This window comes from Notolepis coatsorum, assembly GCF_963971535.1.
Source record: "Notolepis coatsorum genome assembly, contig: SCAFFOLD_417, whole genome shotgun sequence".
Lineage (NCBI taxonomy): Eukaryota > Metazoa > Chordata > Actinopteri > Aulopiformes > Paralepididae > Notolepis > Notolepis coatsorum.
The window spans coordinates 113,328-135,215 of record NW_028174612.1 but is presented as its reverse complement, the minus strand read 5'-3'; the positions used below and the strand labels follow the sequence as shown (position 1 = coordinate 135,215).

The 21,888-nt window shown below is 46.6% G+C and overlaps 1 protein-coding gene across 1 annotated transcript in view; it reads left to right on the top strand.

The window, feature by feature from the left end:
- The first annotated feature begins 371 nt into the window (after positions 1–371).
- Positions 372–21,888, top strand: part of triqk (triple QxxK/R motif containing) — an 80,316-nt gene continuing 58,799 nt past the window's right edge. The window contains exon 1 of the mRNA XM_084338557.1: positions 372–516. The gene's annotated coding sequence lies outside the window, so the exon portion shown is untranslated. The remainder of the gene's footprint in view (positions 517–21,888) is intronic.

Sequence of the window (21,888 nt, the reverse complement as noted above, 5' to 3'; positions counted from 1 at the left end):
ACCCTGATGGAAACAAGACAAACGTCTTTCTCAGGTCTGCATCCCCTTAACAATTGTATGTATTGAGCCGTACTGTATTGTACCCATTCTGCAATCTGTTAAATAAAGTTTTCATTCATTCATTCATTCAATCAATCAAACCGAATGGAGAGTCCGAGCTTGGGACGGGTGGGCGTGGCCGACGGTCGGCGCGTCACGTGCTTCTCCAGTGTTGTTGTCCTTAAACCCCGCCCCCTTCCCTCGTGCTATTGGTGAATTCAACAAACGCTCGTCCCTGAGTGGAGGGAACAGTTGTACATCAAGTGGCGGTGACGTTGAAAACCAGGAAGTGCTGCTGCTCATTGAAGACCTGATGTGTTGTGTTGGCGTTCCGGCGAAAATTAGGAGCAAAGTACAATAAAAGTGTCATCTTCTGCCTCATCCTCCTCCTACGTGTCCAGACACCAGACGTCCCCCCGATGCAGGAACACAGCTAACAACAACAACAAGCGACATATCGAAAAACAAGTGCAGTGTGTACGTATACCCGTCAATAATGCTATGAATGAATGAAGGCTCTGATTACAGCTCCAAACGGTTGTTTTCACGATACAGTAGCTGTGATGATGACAGTTCAATAACTTGCACCACGAGTTATAATTATAATAATAACCTTATTTATACTCGTCCTAAGTTAAAGATAGCATGCCCTGCAGGCCAGCGTCGGTTCATACTTGAAAGCCCTCTTGTCTTTCTTGTCAGAAACCTTGATTCTTGATTGATTGATTGAAAACTTTATTAACAGATTTCAGAATGGGTACAGTACAGTACGACTCAATACACAGAATTGTTAAGGGGATGCAGACCAGAGAAAGACTTTCATCTTGTTTACATCAGGGTCCCCCATTTTCAATTCATCATAACATATATGATATACACGATATACAGAAACCTTGATTCCCATGATTAGCTACTGTATGTGTCAAATGATGTTTGCCATGGTGACTGACAGCATCTGCACTAGATACCTCGTCTAAATCTGCAATTTATCACTGCATGGAGTTATTCAACCCGATATCATTATAGGTACTTGTAACTGAGGGGTACAATTCCCTGACTGTATTGTTAAGTATGGTATTATTAAACCACTACCTCTTGTACTTTAACTTCTGGCCATCCAGTACATGATATAGATATGATGAACACTTTCCCACCTGATGAAACGAAGTCCACACAAATGTACAAATCGAATATTTAATATAGCAAAAGGTATATACAACGTTCACTTGTTTACACTTATGATTTGAAATGCACTTGTATGGCAAATGAGTATTCGTAGGTAAATCAACATTTAATGTCCAATCTCTGGTTACGCAGGGAGTAAGTATACAACCCGGTTCTTTAGGAAACTATAGCGATGGTACTTAAATGATTATAGCTGGATACACTAAGGGGGGGGGGGTCCCGCTGGTTGTAAGACAGTAGGAGGGGGGGGTTAGAGAAGCCGCTGGCGGTATCCCATCTGGCCGACGATTTCTTGGGAGAATTCAAAGTCTTGAACACGGTGCCCACAGAACCTCGGTCCGCAGATGAATACAGCTGGACCCTCTGGTGGACGGTAGCTGCCGGTCCACAACGGAGAGACGTGAGGCGACCTCACTGGTGTAGAGCGCCGTCTCACCTTGCTCCTCTCCGGGGGGTAGTTCCAACACTCCGCAGTGTTGGCCGTTATCCATGGAATAATCAAAGCACCCAAAGCATAATCCAAGCCGTGTAAGGCTCGCCGTCGTCCGGGTAGAGTAATCCAATGTACAGGTCCAGTCGCCCTGGCCCGGAGCTCCTCGGATGCAAGCACCACTAGTGGTCTGCCCAGCCTGGTTAAGACTCCAGATGACGTCAGGAACGATGGGGGTACTGATAACTTTATAACTCTAACCGAACGATGCACCATACATAATAGACTATTATTAGCTTAATAGAATACGTCCAACTCGACGGTATAGTGCCAAACTATGACAATTCAACTATTAATCCACACGATATCTCAATGCCTATTCTGAGGCCAAGTAGGCCTTACTGCACCACACGTGCGTCGTGGGTGAGGCTTCGCGTCTGTTACTCGGTTGGAGGGTAAAGAACTAATGGACTAAAAGAAAGTTCTACTTTACTTGCGCCATATATATATGCGCTGTGAACAAATAGTACCATTCGTATTTCGCCAGACGTATTCCTACGCGGAACCGGGCTTGCCACGACATGTTGGGCGGCACGATTGAACTTGAACCTAGGGGTATGGCTGCTGGCGCCAGGTTCTCGTCCAATGGTAGAATGAAACTATTATGGGCTGTTTAGTAGACTAAAGGGATATTCAGTGCATATTGTACAAGGAATATACAGGGGATATCAAACGATATACAAATATTATTAAATATATATATATAAATAAATATATATATTCGGTTTAATCTGATCCTTCACAACAGCCGCCCCCTAATTAGTCCCACCTAATTAGCTAAGCAGAGACAGATTAACCGCACTGTCTACCACTCAAGGTCCGCTGTAAGGGTCAGTCAACTCACAAAGTCATGGGGTCATGGTCATCATCGATAGTATCTGGGAGTCGGGGCAGTTCTATTAGCCTCGCCACGGGTCGTGTGTAAGTTCGCCCTTGGACGAGTACTTCAGCTGCTCGGACCTTGCCATCGGCACCGGTGATCACTTTGCTTACGCGGCCAGCCGGCCACATAGCTCTGGGTAGTGACTGGTCGATAATCATGACGACTGTTCCTTCTGTCAAATTGTCTCTCTCTTTTACCCACTTCTGGCGGGTCTGTAGAGACGGTAGGTAGTGGAGTAGGAAGCTGCTCCAAAACTTGTCAGCTAGTACTTGACTGTACCTCCACATTCTTCGGCCGTTCGCTTCTTCAGGCCTGTACATTGTCTGGGGTAGCGCGGGGTCCAGCCGCCCCATTAAGAGTGTGTTGGGGGTGACTGGGTCGACATCTGCTACATCACTGGAGACGTAACCGAGGGGCTTTGAGTTCAATACTCCCTCGATCTCCGTGAGGACTGTCATTAGGACTTCTTCCGCCACAGTCTGGGCCCCAAGCACGGCGTACAGGGCTGTCTTTATAGAACGTACTTCTCGTTCCCAGGTTCCACCGAAGTGGGGTGCGTTCGGGGGATTAAACTGGAAGTCAATCTGGGATGGAGCGAGGTGGGTCTTAAGTTCTGGGCCCATAGCTTGGAAGCTCTCTCTCAGCTCTCTTTCTCCGCCTTTGAAGTTTGTCCCGTGATCAGACAACAATGTAGACGGTTTTCCTTTCCGTGATGTGAATCTTCGGAAGGCCATAAGGAATGAGTCTGTGCTCATGGTCGGAAGGAGCTCGATATGTATCGCTCTGGTGGTCATGCATTTGAATACAATACCCCACCGCTTCTCGGTTCCTCTTCCTCTCTTTATATACAACGGGCCAAAACAGTCCATGCCTGTGGAGTGGAATGGCTTGTCGCCGAGTCGGAGGCGACAGGGAGGTATGTCAGCCATCCGTGGTATGCTGGGCTGCGCGCGCCACTTTCGGCAGTCTAGACAGGTTCGCTGGAAGCGTCGCACCGCTTCTCTTCCTTGAAGTATCCAATAGCGACGTCTGATCTCCGCGAAGACTCTCTCTGCTCCTGCGTGGTGTACATCCTCGTCGTATTTCTTTATGATCAGCTCTGTGACCTTGTGTCGGCTGTTCAAGACTATCGGGTACTTAATGTCATCCGGTAGATCGGGGGCTCTCCGCAGGCGACCACCCACTCTGATGAGATTATGGGCGTCACTCTCGGGTGCCAGGTGGAGCAGTCTGCTGTCTGATGGGACGGGCTTTCCTCCCTGTAGACAGTCTAGCTCATCGGGGAACGAGTCTCTCTGGGCTCGTTGTAGTAGAAGAAGTTCTGCTTCTTCGTAGTCAGCTGCTGACATGTCAGTGGTGGACTGAATCTCTGGGTGGTGCCACAGGGATGTCCGCTGCTGCGCACTCTCTAGGGTAATGCAGTCATCTATGTTGGGGTCTGTGGAGGCGACTGTGCTCAGTCCACAGAACATAGGTTTCTTGTTCTCAGCCTCCTCGTTACTTGCTTCCCGTGGGGTGGGCGTAGGCCACTCTCCTTCCGGGAGCTTGAGGAATTCTGGTCCGTCACTGTAGATGTTGCGACGGGTGAGGTCATCCAGAGACATTCCCCGGGTGATGACGTCAGCTGGGTTGTGTTTGGTGTCCACATACCGCCAGCTCGCTGCTTCTGTTAACTCTTGAATCTCGGTGACTCTGACTCCCACGAAGACTTTGTATCTGCATGAATCAGACTTGATCCATGTGAGTACTGTCGTGGAATCTGACCACAAGATTGTTCTGTGCACCGGAATGGTGAGTTCACGTTGGATTAACGTGGCTAGATGCGCTCCTGCTAGGGCTGCGCAGAGCTCTAGACGCGGGATAGATTGTTGCTTTCGTGGGGCTATTCTCGAGCGAGCCAGGATGAAAGCAGTGTGTATCTTTCCTCCCTTCTCTTGGGCACGCAAGTAGGCCACCGATCCATAGGCTACTTCGGAGGCGTCGCTGAAGACGTGTAGATCAATCTCGCATGTCTCTGGCCTCACTGTGGATGGGAAGTAGCTGCGGCGTATATTGACGCCTGGGAGTGAGCGGAGTTCCGTCTCCCACTCTCTCCATGTTGAGGCAAGGTGTGCGTGTATGGGGTCGTCCCAGCCCTGGTCCTTGTCCCATAGTGCTCGTACAATCATCTTTGCCCTGGTGGTGTAAGGTAGAATACATCCCAACGGGTCATATTGTCTGGCGAGTGTTCGGTACACACTCCGTCTGGTGGTCGGTGTCGCCGTCGACCTTCCCTGCTCTGTCAGGGGTTTGTGTCTATAGTGGAGCGAGTCTGTTTTGAAGCGCCAGACTAGTCCTAGTGTCATTTCTTGGGCTTCTCCTGGGATGGTCGCCATCCAGGTCTCGCTGCTGGCAGCCCTGTCCGCGGGGGAGAGGCTGCGCAATACGTGCGGGTCACTGCTGGCCCACTGCCTGAGATCAAAGCCGCCTCTGATCAGGGAGGCGCGTAGCTTGATTAGGAGAGCCTCGGCTTCTTCTTGAGTCGAAACGCTTTGTAAACAGTTGTCCACGTAGAAACTGTTCTTCACACTGTGTCGGACCTCTTCATCTGCTGTTGGGTCCTCTGCGACGTGTTTCTGTAGTGCAAATGTAGCACAGCACGGGCTGCATGTGGTTCCGAAGGGGAGTACTTCCCACTGGTAGATGGCTGGGTTCTCATCTCCGATCCTCTCTCTCCATAGGAACCGCAGCAGGGGCTTGTCCTCCTCCACTAGTCTCACCTGCAGGAACATCCCTTTGATATCCCCGCTGATAGCCACCTTGTCCTGGCAGAAGCGCAGTAGCACGCCTAGTAGGGAGGGGCCGAGTGTGGGGCCGGGCAAGAGCTCTTTATTCAGATTTTGGGATCCGATCTGGTAGCTGCAGTTAAACACAATGCGATCCTTGCTGTTGTGGTGGACCTTGTGATGCGGCACGTACCATGATTCGGTCGTCTGATCGGCCTCTTTAATGTCAATCTTTGTTACGTGTCCCGCTGTGATTAGCTTCTCAATCTCAGCGCGGTACACACGTTCTTGAGCGGGGTCTTTGGCTAGGCGCCGCTCTGTGTTCAATAGATAGCGCTCCGTGGCGTCTTTCTTTGCGTGAAAGGTGGGCATTCCCTCTCGCCTCAGGAGTGGAGTTGCGTATCTCATCACTCCGCCGACTGTGACTCTTTGTCCCTTGCTCGAGTAGGTTGATGGCGTAAATGTCTTCTTTAGAACGAATATCTTTCTTTTCGTTCTTAAAGGGCATTGTCTCTAGTGTCCATAGCCTCTCGACATGCTGCAGGAGAGTGGTGTCTTCTTCTGTCGTTCTGGGGTGGAGGCAGCTAGTGGCTGCTGTTCGGTTGAGAGATTTAGCGAGGGGGCCTTGTAGGGTCCACCCTAGGCGGGTCTCGACTGCTGCAGGACAGCCTCGGGGTCCTGTATGGACCCGGTCAATCGGGACTATGAGTTCTGCATGGTCGGAGCCTATCAGCAGGGTCGGGGTAGCGCCGTCTATGAGCGGGATAGGTAGTTGTCGCAGGTGCACATATTTATCCATCAACTTGGCGATAGGGTAGGTGTACTGCGATAGTCCTATTTCTTGGCTGGTGAAAGCATTTGTAATCCTATACCGTCGCTCTGGCTGCCCGTTTGCTGCGATAGTGAAGGAGACATTCTCGCCCTTTATCGTCTTTAAATCTCTTCTTATTGTCCGAATCGTCATTTCGTTCTTGCTCCCCCGCAGTCCCAGCTGGGCCGCAGCGGACGCGAGCAGAAGGGTCTTCTCTGACCCGTCATCAAGGACGGCGTAAGTGTCCATGACTTTATCTTGGTAGCTCAATGTCACACGGACTACCTTTTAAGAGCACTTGGGCGCCGCTGCTGCTGGCGGGGTCAATGTACATGACACTTGCCTTGGTGCCGCTCGATGGTGCAGGTGAAGGCCGTCTTCTGTTACTTTCGTGTAGTATATCTAGATGGGCTCCGTCGCACCGACTGCACCTTTTCTTTAGGCGGCATTCGGCTGCCATGTGTGGTCGCGCACATCGGTAACAGCGCCTGTTGGACTTTATCCATTGACTCACTTCTTCTGCATTCATCTTTGTGAATAGGTCACATTGTGACAGCCAGTGTTCTTTCTCACAGTAGGGGCACGCCATCTTCCACTTCTCCTTTCTCGAGGGGGTACTGTGGCTCTTACTGCTCGGTACTGACTCTGTTGTGGAGGTGAGCCGCTCCTGTGTGAGCCGCTCCTGGGTGTACTCGTTGGGGAGTCCTGGAGGTCTATTTCCTCGGCGCTCTCCTCCTCTTCTTCCGTGCAGAGTTCTCTCTCTGTAGGGTTGTCTTCCTCCCGGGGCTGGTCGGGGACTACTTCTTCGGTAGTGGCGGGGGGTAAAGGCATGTCAGCTCCCTCCTGGTCCCCACCGTGAGCTTGGTCAGTTACATTAGAACCTACTAGGGCCTCTGTGGTCGGGGAAACCTGGTCGTTAAGGTCAGACATAATTTTACTTTCTATTTTTACCGCGTTTACCATTTGTCGAAGGCTAGGTAGTTGACTGACAGCGTAATCCTCTAAGTACTGAGGTGTCTGTCGTCTGCGCCGCGGGCGTTCTAGGTTAGGAGGACCGTTTCGTGGAGTGTTCATCATAGGCCATTTCAATATTAATAACACTATATTAATATTACACTAGTTACCCTCCGGCTCGAAGGACCAATTGTAACTGAGGGGTACAATTCCCTGACTGTATTGTTAAGTATGGTATTATTAAACCACTACCTCTTGTACTTTAACTTCTGGCCATCCAGTACATGATATAGATATGATGAACACTTTCCCACCTGATGAAATGAAGTCCACACAAATGTACAAATCGAATATTTAATATAGCAAAAGGTATATACAACGTTCACTTGTTTACACTTATGATTTGAAATGCACTTGTATGGCAAATGAGTATTCGTAGGTAAATCAACATTGAATGTCCAATCTCTGGTTACGCAGGGAGTAAGTATACAACCCGGTTCTTTAGGAAACTATAGCGATGGTACTTAAATGATTATAGCTGGATACACTAAGGGGGGGGGGGTCCCGCTGGTTGTAAGACAGTAGGAGGGGGGGGGGGTTAGAGAAGCCGCTGGCGGTATCCCATCTGGCCGACGATTTCTTGGGAGAATTCAAAGTCTTGAACACGGTGCCCACAGAACCTCGGTCCGCAGATGAATACAGCTGGACCCTCTGGTGGACGGTAGCTGCCGGTCCACAACGGAGAGACGTGAGGCGACCTCACTGGTGTAGAGCGCCGTCTCACCTTGCTCCTCTCCGGGGGGTAGTTCCAACACTCCGCAGTGTTGGCCGTTATCCATGGAATAATCAAAGCACCCAAAGCATAATCCATTTTTTTGATTGGTAGCCATGTTTTAACAATAGCCTACATTCGTATCAACCAAGAAGATTTGACCACATGTGATTAACCTCCATCCGGTTCCACCACAGGCTCCACCACTCCCACTGGCCATTACTGCTTTTTATCTATTGGCCCATTCAGTGTTTCCCACAGGATTTTGTGAGACTGTGGTGGGTGAACCTCGGACCCTCTAGGGAGGTCCGGGAGCATGCCCCCCCCCCCCCCCCCCCCCCCTCGGGACATTTTCTTTTGGTGCATTTTAAAGTTAAATGCATCAATCTGGTGCACTTTGAGAGCAAAATAAAGAGCCTAGATCTATGATGAACTTTGTGCTCAAAACACAAAATCTACTAGACTCAAGTGCTTCCCAATCCTCTCCTCGAAGCACCCCAGCCGTTCCATGTATTTGTTAAATTCCACCACCAGCACACCTGATTCAACTTAACTAGCCCTTTATTAGTTGAATCAGGTGTGCTGGTGGTGGAATTGAACAAATACATGGAACGGCTGGGGTGTCTCGAGGAGAGGTTTGAGAACCTCTTTTACATTTGAGCCATCAAAGAAATTAAGCAAAAGTGGTTACCTGTGTTGAACTGGTTTATTTTTTAGAAAATAAAAAAATATACTGGATTACTATTACGACTACTACCACTGCCAATACTACTGATACATCCCTATTGGCAAACTTTATATTTAAAACATTTAAAAAAAAATATTATTTTCGGTTCATTATACAACTGTGGCGGGACAAATTAGCGGGCCGCCACAATCTAGGTAATTAATGGGAAGCACTGGCTCATTATAGCTACTTTATTATCTTGAAATAAACACCCACCAGACTATGACATTGTTTATCATTGTTTGCCTGTAGCTAAATGCTGAAAAACGGGGAACAGAATTTACATTTTGGCTTTAGATTTTAAACTACCAGATCTTTTACCGGCCAAAAATTATCAATGTTTTTGTATATCTCCATGTGTTATGTAAGGGATAATGTATGGCTACGAGGTCATTGTCGCAAAATAATTGACCGACACAGAGTTTAAAATACCGAGCCGCCTCGGCGAGGTGTTTTAAACGTCAGAGAAGGTCAATTATTTTGCGACAATGATCGAGTATAGCTATACATTATCCCGCTTATTACAATATACCTAATTCATTTTACATCGACTCGCAACACTGGTTCTGGCTCCGCTCGTCGCTCCGCCCTGTCATCGCCGGCAGCTTCCCCGGCAGTGTCTGATTGCACTGATGTCAGTGGGCTTGATTGCGAACAGCTGCGCACAGCGGTCATTATTGTTCCACAGAGGTCCGTTATCGGGTAATATCGGACCTCTGACGCGCGCTATTGACCAATCACAAGCAAGCATTTCGGCGAATGTGAAAACTCCATGTAATAATATATGTTATCTGTCCTCTCCACCATATGGTAGTGCTTGTGCCAGCACAGGAGTATAACAAATATTATATAATTATATACATACTGTATGTAAATCAATATCTTGCTTTTAAATTAAACCAGGAATCAGGATTGTTTATTTGTTTATTTAAACGGATCCCCATTAGCTGATGCCTTAGCGGCAGCTAGTCTTCCTGGGATTGTTAAAGGTAATTAGCCTAATCCATGTCAAAAAGAGTAGCCTATAGTAAATGTACACACACCCACACACACACAAGAGAGAGAGGGATAATCGCTTATAGCAGACTTAATGGTCCTCATTCACGAACGAACTTACGAGAAAGGTTACAAGCTAATTTCATTGTAACTCCACTTATGAGCTTTTCGGGCCGAATTTGGCATTCATGAACAGTTCTTTCTGGGATTCGCTCTTAGCTAAGAGCAGGATTTACGAGCATGGAAAGGCAGTCGTAAATCTGACAGACTGGTGTGCGCCCGTGTTCTTAACCGCTTAATTTGGGGATTGCAGTTCAAAGTGCTTTACATCAGTAAGAAATAAGACTTTTTAAAAAAAGAATTATTTCAACCTTTATTTAAAATCGTAAGCATCTGAGGTTTCCCTCATTTACAGAAACGACGATTGTACAGTACATAATAAAAACAATATTCACAGAAATTTAAACACCAGAGTAAATCTTTTTAAACTTTTCAAAATAATTTAAAAAGATCAACTAAAACAGTTACAGGTAGTCACACAATGGTCTGAAATCATACGTTTAAACATTCCAAGGGAAGGGAGAACCTCCAATTTCAGCGAGAGTTGAAGGACATTCCATGAGTTAGAGGCATCAAAGGAAAAGGCTGACTTCCCTAGCTCAGAACACACTTGAGGAACCCTAAGAACCATCCAGTCATTCGATCGAGTTGAATAGGTTCCAATATTCCAATCTAACAGTGAAGAGATATAAACAGGTTGTTTACCAATAAGGGCTTTAAAAATGAATAAATACCAGTATTTGTTGCGCCTTTCTGCAAGAGAAGGCCAACCCACCCTATCATACAGGACACAATGGTGAGTATCATATCTGTCACCAGTTATAAATCTGAGAGCTGAGTGATATCAGCTCTTGCATTTAAATCAAATCAGTGTAAAACAAGCAGCAAGAGCAAAGCATAAAGTGGGATAAAATAATGCAGATATATTAATCGAATCATATCAGAACCTCACGTTCCATTAGGCTTCTGTAATCTGTTACAAAACATGATGACGGTTATAGTATGCACCCAGCGGAGTGGGCCATAAAGATAAAAGAAAAAATAAGTAAAATAATAGCAAGGGTAAAATGAGCAGATGTATAAAATCACCGTTTTTCAACATCCCAACAGGCCACCTTGTTTATGGTTTGATTCAGTTTTAGTAGAATGTGAAAGACATGAATGATGAATTGAGCACATGAGTGCAGACATACTATAAAATCACAGTTTTTTTACAGTGCAATAAAATAGTTCTGGATAATAATAAATACGACTATTTGTATCATAAAAAATTACGTTTTACATTATAGTAGAGAGAGATAATCTATATTTTATATTCATTCATTCATTGCGAATTAGTTAGATGGCACGTTGCGCACGTTATGACTTTTTATTGTCCATCTGTGTTTTCTCTGTTCTGTCGTCTAAATGAATGATTGATTAAGGCAAAGTAATATTTCTCACAAAAGAGCTGGACAGAGCAATATTCCTGCTGGTGGCGGATAGTGGCATGGGGCAGCGCTCCACTTATTTCATTTAATTTCAAACCTTTATATCCCTCATTTATAGTCATGTCGAGTGTAGACCACTACACTTCCGCGTTACATTGAAATCGGGGAGGAGATTGCGGGGGGAGCATATGAATGAATGTGGACGAGAGCCGTGATGTAAGTGGTTGCCGATACGTAGGCCTGCCGCAATAAGCAATAAATCTATTAATCGGCGCAATAATTAAAATGAATGCAATGATTTTGACGGGCGCAATTAATTGCTATTTCCGCGTTTGTTTTAATGAGGCGGAACCAGTACCCCTTGTCAGTCACTCTCCGTGTGGGGGGCGGCTGGCCTTACTACAGAGTACAGCACGGGAGCTCCGTGGGGCACTAGCAACGCCACATAGCTTAACTACATTTCTCAATAGTGTTGCTCCTTTTAACCAAGTAGTGTTCTTTGTAGTGTAGCTATTTTTAGACCCAAGTAGTTACTCGCTACTGCCCAGAGAAACTGGACTGCTAAATAAAGATTAAAGATCTAGCGTTGATGCTATCAACATTAGCTAAATAGCTAACAAACGAAATACAACGTATAGCATAGCTAGCTACAACACAGAATAACGTTAATACAATTACATGCATCATTGTTTACAATGAACGGGTAGGGCTAGTCAAAGGACTGGACACGGGGACAAGTTAAACATGAATTAATTTATTATAACAGGTAGTTTCGAGTCATGCCTACGCACCACAGGGCTACTATTCTATTATATACAGCTTTGGCGCTTCCTCCTCATCGTTGATTGCCTGTAGTAGCTGCATCTAACGTTAAAACTAACCTAAAGTTAGTTGTTCACCAACAATCTCAACATTTGTTTTATCATTAGCTCAAAAACACAGAACCGGACGAGACAAGTTGTCCGCTCAATACGTTCTGCTAGGATAATAACAACAATACTTCCGTTTTATAATAAACAATCAAACTGAGCATTTTTTTTATTTAGGATATTTAAAATATCTTCCAATGTTAAATAAAGGTTTATTGCACTTTGAAACGGTTTCCTTGCATTATTATGCTATTATTATATTAGTAAAAAAATAAAAAGGTTAATTGAAAACTTTTGGGAAATACATTTCTCAAAAAAAAAATCTCTCAAAACCGCAATAATATCGCTTATCGCAATATTTTCTGGGACAATTAATCGCCCAGCAAAATGTGTTATCGTGACAGGCCTACCGATACGGCTGTGGGGGTGCTAGAGACATGATCGAATAGACGTTTATGCGCCTCGCTCTCCTGAACACGGCGTGACCCATAACTAATCGATCAGAACTAAATCGGCAGAGAAAAAGCCCACTTTTAAGCACCTATTCCCCATGCACATGCGCAGATTGCCCATGGAGTCTGGACGACGCGAGATGACGCTCGAATGAATGTGGACTGTTCTATCAGAGGGGGGGAGCTTCGGTGGCCAGTGTCCTTTCAGCCGAACAGGATAATGAAAAAATTATCCCACTAAATGGCCAGACGCGTCTTATGGCGACATCTACAATTACCTCATTGAGTCTCCAGGTAGACTAATGTTTATATTTAAGTGCAGCGGTCTGTAGCCACTTACATGACCATCGAAGCTCCCCCCTCTGATGGAACAGTCCACATTCATTCGAGCGTCATCTCGCGTCGTCCAGACTCCATGGGCACTCTGCGCATGTCCATGCGGAATAGGTGCTTTAAAATGGGCTTTTTCTCTATCGATTTAGTTCTGATCGATTAGTTATGGGTCACGCCGTGTTCAGGAGAGCGAGGCGCATAAACGTCTATTCGATCATGTCTCTAGCGCCCCCCACAGCCGTATCGGCAACCACTTACATCACGACTCTCGTCCACATTCATTCATTTGACCCCCCCCCCCCGCTATCTCCTCCCCGATTTCAGAATCCCGGAAGTGTTGCGGTGGTCTTATACAGAGTTAAGCAAAAAAAGGCATATAAAATCATAAGACGAGTAAGGATAACAATCAATTAAAACATGTACAACATGATTGACAAAGGTTGGAGATCATGGTGTTAAACTCTGCAACAGGTGAGAGAATCTCAAGCTTTAAGGACTGTTGGAGTTCATTCCATGAGCTAGAGGGGCATCATAGCAACATGCAGATTTACCCTGTTCAGAGCAAACTGGACCTTAAGGACCAGCCAGTCACTAGAACGGGTTCCAAAATTCCATTCCAATAATGATGTAGTATAAGGAGGTAGCTTATCAATAATAATGTAGTATAACACCCCTTCCTGACAGGGAGCGACGCGAGCGAGCGTGATTGCGAAAATGATTAAAATGTATTAGTTTCAATCAGACTATCCTGACCTGCCGCGAGCGACAGCGAACTGAGCAGCGATGTCGTCCACCCCTCAGATATTCGCTCGCTGTGTCTCTAGTTGAGCGATTACGCGGCCGAGTCCCGCCCCTAAACACTTTTTATTGGTCAAGAATCGCAGGCCCCCCCCACGTGTGCTTCCAGGTAACACACACACACACACAGACACACTCGGACACGCGCCGCCTCATATCAGGACAGTGTCGCGCGCGATTTCGTCTCTAGTTCGCTCGCTCGCTCCCTGTCAGGAACCGGTGTAAGGATTAAGGAGGTAGCTTACCAATAATGATGTAGTATAAGGAGGTAGCTTATCAATAATAATGTAGTATAAGGAGGTACAGTAGCTTACCAATAATGATCTAGTATAAGGAGGTAGCTCATCAATAATAATGTAGTATAAGGAGGTAGCTTACCAATAATGATGTAGTATAAGGAGGTAGCTTACCTATAAGGAGGTAGCTCATCAATAATGATGTAGTATAAGGAGGTAGCTTACCAATAATGATGTAGTATAAGGAGGTAGCTTATCAATAATGATGTATAAGGAGGTAGCTTACCAATTGTAACTGAGGGGTACAATTCCCTGACTGTATTGATAAGTATGGTATCATTAAACCACTACCGCTTTATGTACTTTAATTACTGGCCATACAGTACACGATATATGAATATGATGAACACTTCCCACAATGAAATCGGTTCCAGTCAAAGGTATTAATCAAGTATTTAATGGAGCAAAAGGTACATAGGATTATTCTTTGAATGCACTTGTAAGGCAAAGGAGTATGCGTAGGCAAATCAATAACGAATGTCCATTCTCTGGTTACGCAGGAGGTAATTATACAACCTGAATCTTAAGGAATTATATCTATGGTACACTAGGAATAGCGGGAGATACTGGAAGGGGTTCCCACTGGTTGTAAGCCAGCAAGGGGGGTAGAAGATCTGTCGGTAGTAGGACGTCTGGTCAACGATGACTAGGGAGACTTCAGGTACAGAAGCCGGTGCAGTAGTCTCTTGATCCACGGACGAATACAGCTTGGTTCTCTGGTAGACTGTAGCTCTACAGTGAAGAAAGCTAGGCGGCCTCAGGCTCTCTGAGCGCCGACTCGACTTGACTCCTCTCGGGGTAAATCCAACACGTGCAGCGTTGGCTGGTTCTCCGCTCCATAAATCAAAGGACCAAAGCAAATATATTCCAGCCGCAAAGGCTATGTAGTCGTCGGGTAGATTAATCCAGTGTACATGTCCATACGGTTCTCGCCTAGGTCTCCTCAGGTGAAGGCGCCATGCGGTCGGCCCAGCCTGGATAAGAACTCTAGCTAATACGAGAAAGCGTTGGAGATGCTGGTCACTATAGAATTCTAACCGCACGATACACTATACACAAATAGACTATTAAAGACTCAATAGAAATATGTCGCACTCGACGGTATAGTGCCAAACTCTGACAATTCAGTTATTAATTCGCACGCGGTCTCGATACTCTATTCTGAGGCCAAACAGGCCATACTTCACCGCACGTTGTATCGTGGGTGAGGCTTCAACTTATCGGTAACATGCTCGATGGGTGCACGAAGGGTACGGAGGTAAGGGGCTAAGGGTCTTCTACATTCACCTGCGCCGTATTTATACGCACGGTGAACAAATAGTGCCACTCTCATTTCTGTCGCCGTATCCCTGGGCAGGGCCGGGGCAAGTACAGACATGTCGTGTCGGTGACTTTGAACTTGGCTCCGGGGGCCGGTCCCTGGCGCCGGTGGACCGCTGTCCAATAGGAGAATGAACTATTATGGGCTGGACTAAAGGGATATTCCGTGTATATGTACAAGGAATATACAAGGGATATCAAACGATATACAAATACTATGCAATATATATCAATAAATAAATATATATATTCGGTTTAATCTGATCCTTCGTAACACCAATAATGATGTAGTATAAGGAGGTAGCTTACCAATAATGATGTAGTATAAGGAGGTAGCTTACCAATAATGATGTAGTATAAGGAGGTAGCTTATCAATAATGATGTAGTATAAGGAGGTAGCTTACCAATAATGATGTAGTATAAGGAGGTAGCTTACCAATAATGATGTAGTATAAGGAGGTAGCTTACCAATAATGATGTAGTATAAGGAGGTAGCTTACCAATAATGATGTAGTATAAGGAGGTAGCTTACCAATAATGATGTAGTATAAGGAGGTAGCTTACCAATAAGTAGAGCCATATGAAAATATGAAATCCGCGTTCACGGAATCGCGGACAGAATCGCGGAATTCAAGTTCTTTTCAAGTTCTTTAATAGTTGTCATACAGAAGTACAGAATACTTTCATACAAAATGCTTCTTACTGTTACGCTCCAGAGACTGTGCTAGACAAGATAGTATCAAATAACATAATAACATAATATAGCATGAATTTAGAAGAAGAAAATGAGGTCACAGTTGTTCGGTATAGACATATGTACAATGTTCTGAGTTACCATATAATATACAATATACAATACACAACTATGCAGTGTACTAGTGTACAGTACTATCTAGTGCAAAGCAGAAATGGGATGAGGTACAATTTTAGGTACAATTTACAGTAAGGTGTACGAGTTGTAGTGCAATCCTTCATCCATAAATATAAAGTGTGGGGAGTGGGTGCTACAGTGTGTTTGTTTAAAGTGGGTGTGTGCTATAAAGTGTGTGTAGTGGGTGCTACAGTGTGTTTGTTTAAAGTGAGTGTGTGCGTGTGGATGTGTGTGCTATGTGTGTTTGGTGGTTGTTGTTGTGTAGTGTTCATTCATTGTTCGTTTAGCAGCCTGATGGCCTGGGGATAGAAGCTACTTCTGAGTCTTTCTGTGCTCGCCTTGAGACTCCTGTATCGCTTGCCTGACGGCAGCAGTTCAAAGAGGCAGTTGTTCGGGTGGCTCGAGTCCTTAATAATTCTCTTAGCCTTCCCTTTGCAACGCTTGTAGTAAATGTTCTGGAGGGTGGGGAGCCCCCCTCCGATTGTGCGTTCGGCTGAACGTGTCACTCTTTGTAGTCTGCTTTGGTCTTTTGCAGTGCTATTCCCAAACCAGGAGGTGATGTTGCCGGTCAAGATGCTCTCTATTGTACATGAGTAGAAGTTCTTAAGGATCTTCTGGCTGACTTGGAACTTCCTTAGGCGCCTGAGGAAGTAGAGGCGTTGTCGTGCCTTCTTCACCACACTGTTAATGTGTATGGTCCATTTCAAGTCCTCGGATATGTGGGCTCCGAGGTACTTGAAGCTGTTGACTCTCTCAACCGGTGCCCCGTCGATGCTGAGGGGGCTGTAGTCCTTGACCCCCGACCTCCTGAAGTCCACAATCATCTCCTTTGTTTTGCTGACGTTCAGGGAGAGGCTGTTTTCCTGGCACCATCCCGCCAGGACCTTGACCTCTTCCAGGTAGGCCCTCTCGTCGTTGGCAGAGATCAGGCCCACCACCACTGTGTCGTCAGCAAATTTGACGATTGTATTGCTACTCCGCTGAGCCACACAGTCGTGTGTGTACAGGGAGTAGAGGAGGGGACTCAGAACACAGCCCTGGGGGGCCCCTATGTTGAGGGTGATGGATGAGGAGGTGCAGTTGCCTGCTCTCACCACCTGGGGTCTGCCAGTCAGGAAGTCCAAGACCCACTGGCAGAGGTCATAGCCCAAGCCCAGGTCCCTGAGCTTGGCTATGAGTATGGAGGGGACTATGGTATTGAATGCCGAGCTGTAGTCGATGAATAGCATTCTCACATAGTTCCCCTGCCTCTTGTCCAGGTGTGATGCTGCTGTGTGCAGCACATGGGATATGGCGTCCTCCGTGGACCTGTTGGGGCGGTATGCAAATTGCAGGGGGTCCATGTTGATGGGGAGGGAGGAGCAGATGTAGCCCTTTACTAGCTTCTCAAAGCACTTCATGGCTATGGAGGTGAGAGCTACAGGGCGGTAGTCGTTGAGGCAAGCAGGCTTGGATTTTTTGGGTACAGGGATAATAGTGGACTTCTTCAGGCAGGTGGGGATGACAGCCTGTTCTAAGGACAGGTTAAATATGTCAGTGAATACTGGGGCCAGTTGGTCGGCACAGACTTTTAGGACGCGGCCGGGGATGCCGTCCGGACCTGCTGCCTTCCTGATATTCACTTTTTTAAAGGTCCGCCTCACCTCATGCTCTGTTACCCTGAACACTGCGCCTCCATCAGCAGCCGACCCCCCCCCCCCCATTGCCGAGGCTTGTGAGCTGGTGTTGTTATTACCAGCATCAAACCTCGCATAGAAGGTATTGAGGTCGTTTGCTAAGGAGATGTCACTGTTCAGTTTGAGGGAGGCGCCTTTGTAGTCTGTCATCGTTTTGAGCCCCTGCCACATAGCTCTAGAGTCAGCTTGTTCAAACTGGAGTTCAATTTTATCCCTGTAGCGTCGTTTGGCCTCTGTCACTGTCCTCCTTACGTTGTGTTGCGCCACCTTGTGGTCGTTCATGTTGCCTGCCACTAGGCCGTCATTGTATGCTTTGGTGCGCTCTCTCAGAGCTTCACGGACGGATTTGTCTACCCAGGGTTTTTGATTTGGGTAAACTTTCATTTTGGTAGTGGGGATTGTTTCTTTCACCCTAGTACAGACATAGTCCAGCACTGTCTCCGTGTAGGCATTAATGTTATCTGTGTCGCGGAATACAATCCAGTCTGTGTTGTGAAACACTGACACTAGTGTATCCTCTGACGTCACATCCCATTTCTGCACCTCTCGCGAGACTACGGGAGTACTTTTAATTCTTTGTCTGTACTTTGGTGTAAGGAAAATGGATGCGTGATCTGACTTGCCAAAGCCACTATCAGAATGAGCCTTGTAGCCACCTTTAAATTGCGTGTAACAGTGATCTAGGATGTTACCGCCTCTGGTGTTGCAAGTCACATGCTGGTAGAAATCAGGCAATACCTTTCTCAGATTGGCGCTATTGAAATCTCCCAGTACTAAAATGGCGGCGTTAACGTTCGTCGCTTGTATATTGTTTACCTCGTCGTGTAGTCTGGAGAGCGCGGCGTTGTTGTTGGCTTGCGGTGGAATATACACTCCGACCAGGATGATCGCCGTTAACTCCCTCGGGAGGAAGAAAGGACGACACTTGATGGTTATATATTCCAGTTCTGGGGAGCAGTGATTGGATAATTCCTTCACATTCGTTGGATCACTCCAATTTTTGTTAAACATGAAGGCAATACCTCCACCACGTTGTTTACCGGACTCTGATTGTGTCCGATCCTTCCTATGGATAAAGAAATGATCCGCTGGTTGAATCGCGTGATCTGGAACCTCCGGCGTGAGCCACGTTTCGGTGAAGCAGAGAACGTTGCAGTCCCTAACGTCTCTTTGGTATTGAATCCTTGCTCGGATGTCATCCAGTTTATTGTCTATTGATTGTACATTGGCTAGCAATATACTGGGAAGTGGTGTACGGTGTCGTCTGGATCTCAGCCTGTTTCGGATCCCAGACCTTTTTCCTCGACGTCTTTTCCTGGGGTCTAGGAACAAAGGATCCGGTCCTAGTCTCCGGAGGATTTCTTCCGGCCATTGATGTGGTTCGGAAAGTTGATCCAGCGAGTAATCCAGTTGGTAAGTTTCCCGTAATCCAATGTCAATGATTGACTGACGGTCATACACATATAATGCACCAACAGTTGGTGCAAATAAAACTCCTAATACTATAAAAATTAACAAAATAAAGCACAGTCTCGTCGGAGCGATCAGAAAGGCAGCCATCACAGCAGCGCCAACACAGCAATAATAATGGAATCGACTGTAAAAAAATTAAAAATAATATTATTTTCTTTTTTTATGTTGTGGGACTTGTACAGCACTTTGTTCAACTTTGTCAGTGCTGTAAAGTTTAAACCTTTTTAAATCTTAGACAAACAAAACACTGCTTTCATGAAATATTGTAAGCCGTCATTTGAGGCTTTATAAAAGCAGCACAATGAACACAAATCTGTCAGTGCCGAGTCCGACCTCATCTTAAATAACAAACAGCATTGCTTGTTGTAGTTAACAAAGAGAGGCAGAGTTGATTTTGCAATATATATATATATATATATCTTTTTTTATTAATTTCTTTAATAGGATTTTATTTTCATATTCGAATCCCATGCCCATCGAACGAAGCTTTGAAGTATTTAAGACAGCCCTATTGAATAGACTGTTATATCTTATTAAATTGTGGACATTTATTCATTCCCACTTATTAGACACTATTTCTGATGGTAAAATGAGCGTACAAAGCAAAATACAGAATTCTGAAATATTAAAACGGAATTTGGAAAAAAATCAAATGGAAATTGGAAAAAAATAAAACGAATTTCATATGGCTCTACCAAAATACAGCCATAAAGATTCCAGTGTTTGTTGCGGCGCCTTATGAAAACGGTTGTGGTTATGATTATTACCTACAGTACAAGCTACATTAGGACTATAGCCACCCGTCCCGTCATGCTGGCGGTCACTGGGGCTACCCCGTCCTGTTGTGATCTCTGCTGCCGGATTAACACTGGAACAACAAGCCCCCCCCCATTCCACCTTCGTACCTGTTTACTTGGAACGTCGAGGCGGAATAACGGTGCAACATTGCCGCCTTGAACAGGTTGTGTCGACGGAGCCACAGTGTGACCGTGTCTCCAGGAGGACATTACCGGCAGCCTGAATGCCTTCTACAACAGAACTGCGTTTCCGCGTCTCTGATTGGCCAGGTCATTTCTGGTCATGTGACATGTACGCCCAATCGTGGGACCGCAAGTTTCTACACTGGTTAAGCTTAGGCGCTCGTTCGAAGTTGGTTAAGGTTAGAGTTTGTCTTAGAGCATGGCGATAGAACGCCAGGTAGTTTGCAGGCTGTTAGACCCGGACATAGGCGCAGAACTTGCTGTCCCACGATTGGCGCACATGTCACATGACCTGGCCAATCAGAGCGCAAAACTCGAATGCGGAAACGCAGTTCCGTCGTAGAAGGCATACACGCTACCGGGACGCTCTCTCTCCTCTCTCCTCTCTGTCTTCTCTCTTCTGTCCTCTCTCCTCCCTCCTCTCTCCTCTCTCCTCTCTCCTCTCTCCTCTCTCCTCTCTCCTCCCTCCTCTCTCCTCTGTCCTCCCTCCTCTCTCCTCTCTCCTCTCTCCTCTGTCCTCCCTCCTCTCTCCTCTCTCCTCTGTCTTCTCTCATCTCTCCTCTCTCCTCCCTCCTCTCTCCTCTCTCCTCTGTCCTCTCTCCTCTCTCCTCTGTCCTCTGTCCTCTGTCCTCTCTCCTCTCTCCTCTGTCTTCTGTCTTCTCTCCTCTCTCCTCCCTCCTCTGTCCTCTCTCCTCTCTCCTCTCTCCTACCTCCTCTCCTCTCTCCTCCCTCCTCCGTCCTCTGTCCTCTCTCCTCTCTCTCCTCTCATCTCTCCTCTCTCCTCTCTCTCCTCTCCTCTCTCTCTCCTCTCCTCTCTCTCCTCTCCTCCCTCCTCTCTCTCCTCCCTCTCTCCTCTCTCCTCCCTCCTCCGTCCTCTGTCCTCTCTCCTCTCTCTCCTCTCCTCTGTCCTCCCTCCTCTGTCCTCTCTCCTCTGTCCTCCCTCCTCTCTCTCCTCTCTCTCATCTCTCCTCTCTCCTCTCCTCTCTCTCCTCCCTCCTCTCTCTCCTCTCTCCTCCCTCCTCCGTCCTCTGTCCTCTCTCCTCTCTCTCCTCTCCTCTGTCCTCCCTCCTCTGTCCTCTCTCCTCTGTCCTCCCTCCTCTCTCTCCTCTCCTCTCTCCTCCCTCCTCTGTCCTTTTTCTCATCCCCCTTTCTTTCTGTTGCTGACTCTTTGATTTCCAACCACTGGAGAACAATAGCTACACATTTCATCCTCCCTGCACGAGCGTACGCACACACACACACACGCACACACACACACACACGCACACGCACACGCACACACAGTAGCAGTGTTTTAGAAGGAGGTAGAACCCAGAGCTTCAGTGCAGCAGCACCTCAGGGGAAGACATCAGCCTTCTGGAACATGCTAATTCATTCTCTCTCTCTCTTGTCACGCTCTCATTCTCTCTCTCTCTGTCTCTCTTGCGCTCTCTCTCTCATTCTCTATCTCTCTCTCCTCAGCCTCACCCTCTTTATCTCTCTTCTCCTACCTTTTCTGCTTACTTGTCTTTCTATCTCTTTTCTATGTGTGTCTGCATGCGTGCACGCACGCACGCGCACTCACACATTTTTTATAGTTAGTTCCTCTTCCTCCGTTACCATAAGTATTGTCTTCAGAGCCGCTGGGCTGAGGTCTTGTGCAGAATACAGAGGCTTGTTTGTGGGAGCGGCTGGCTGCCGGGGTGGGACAGAGAGGAGAGAGGAGGA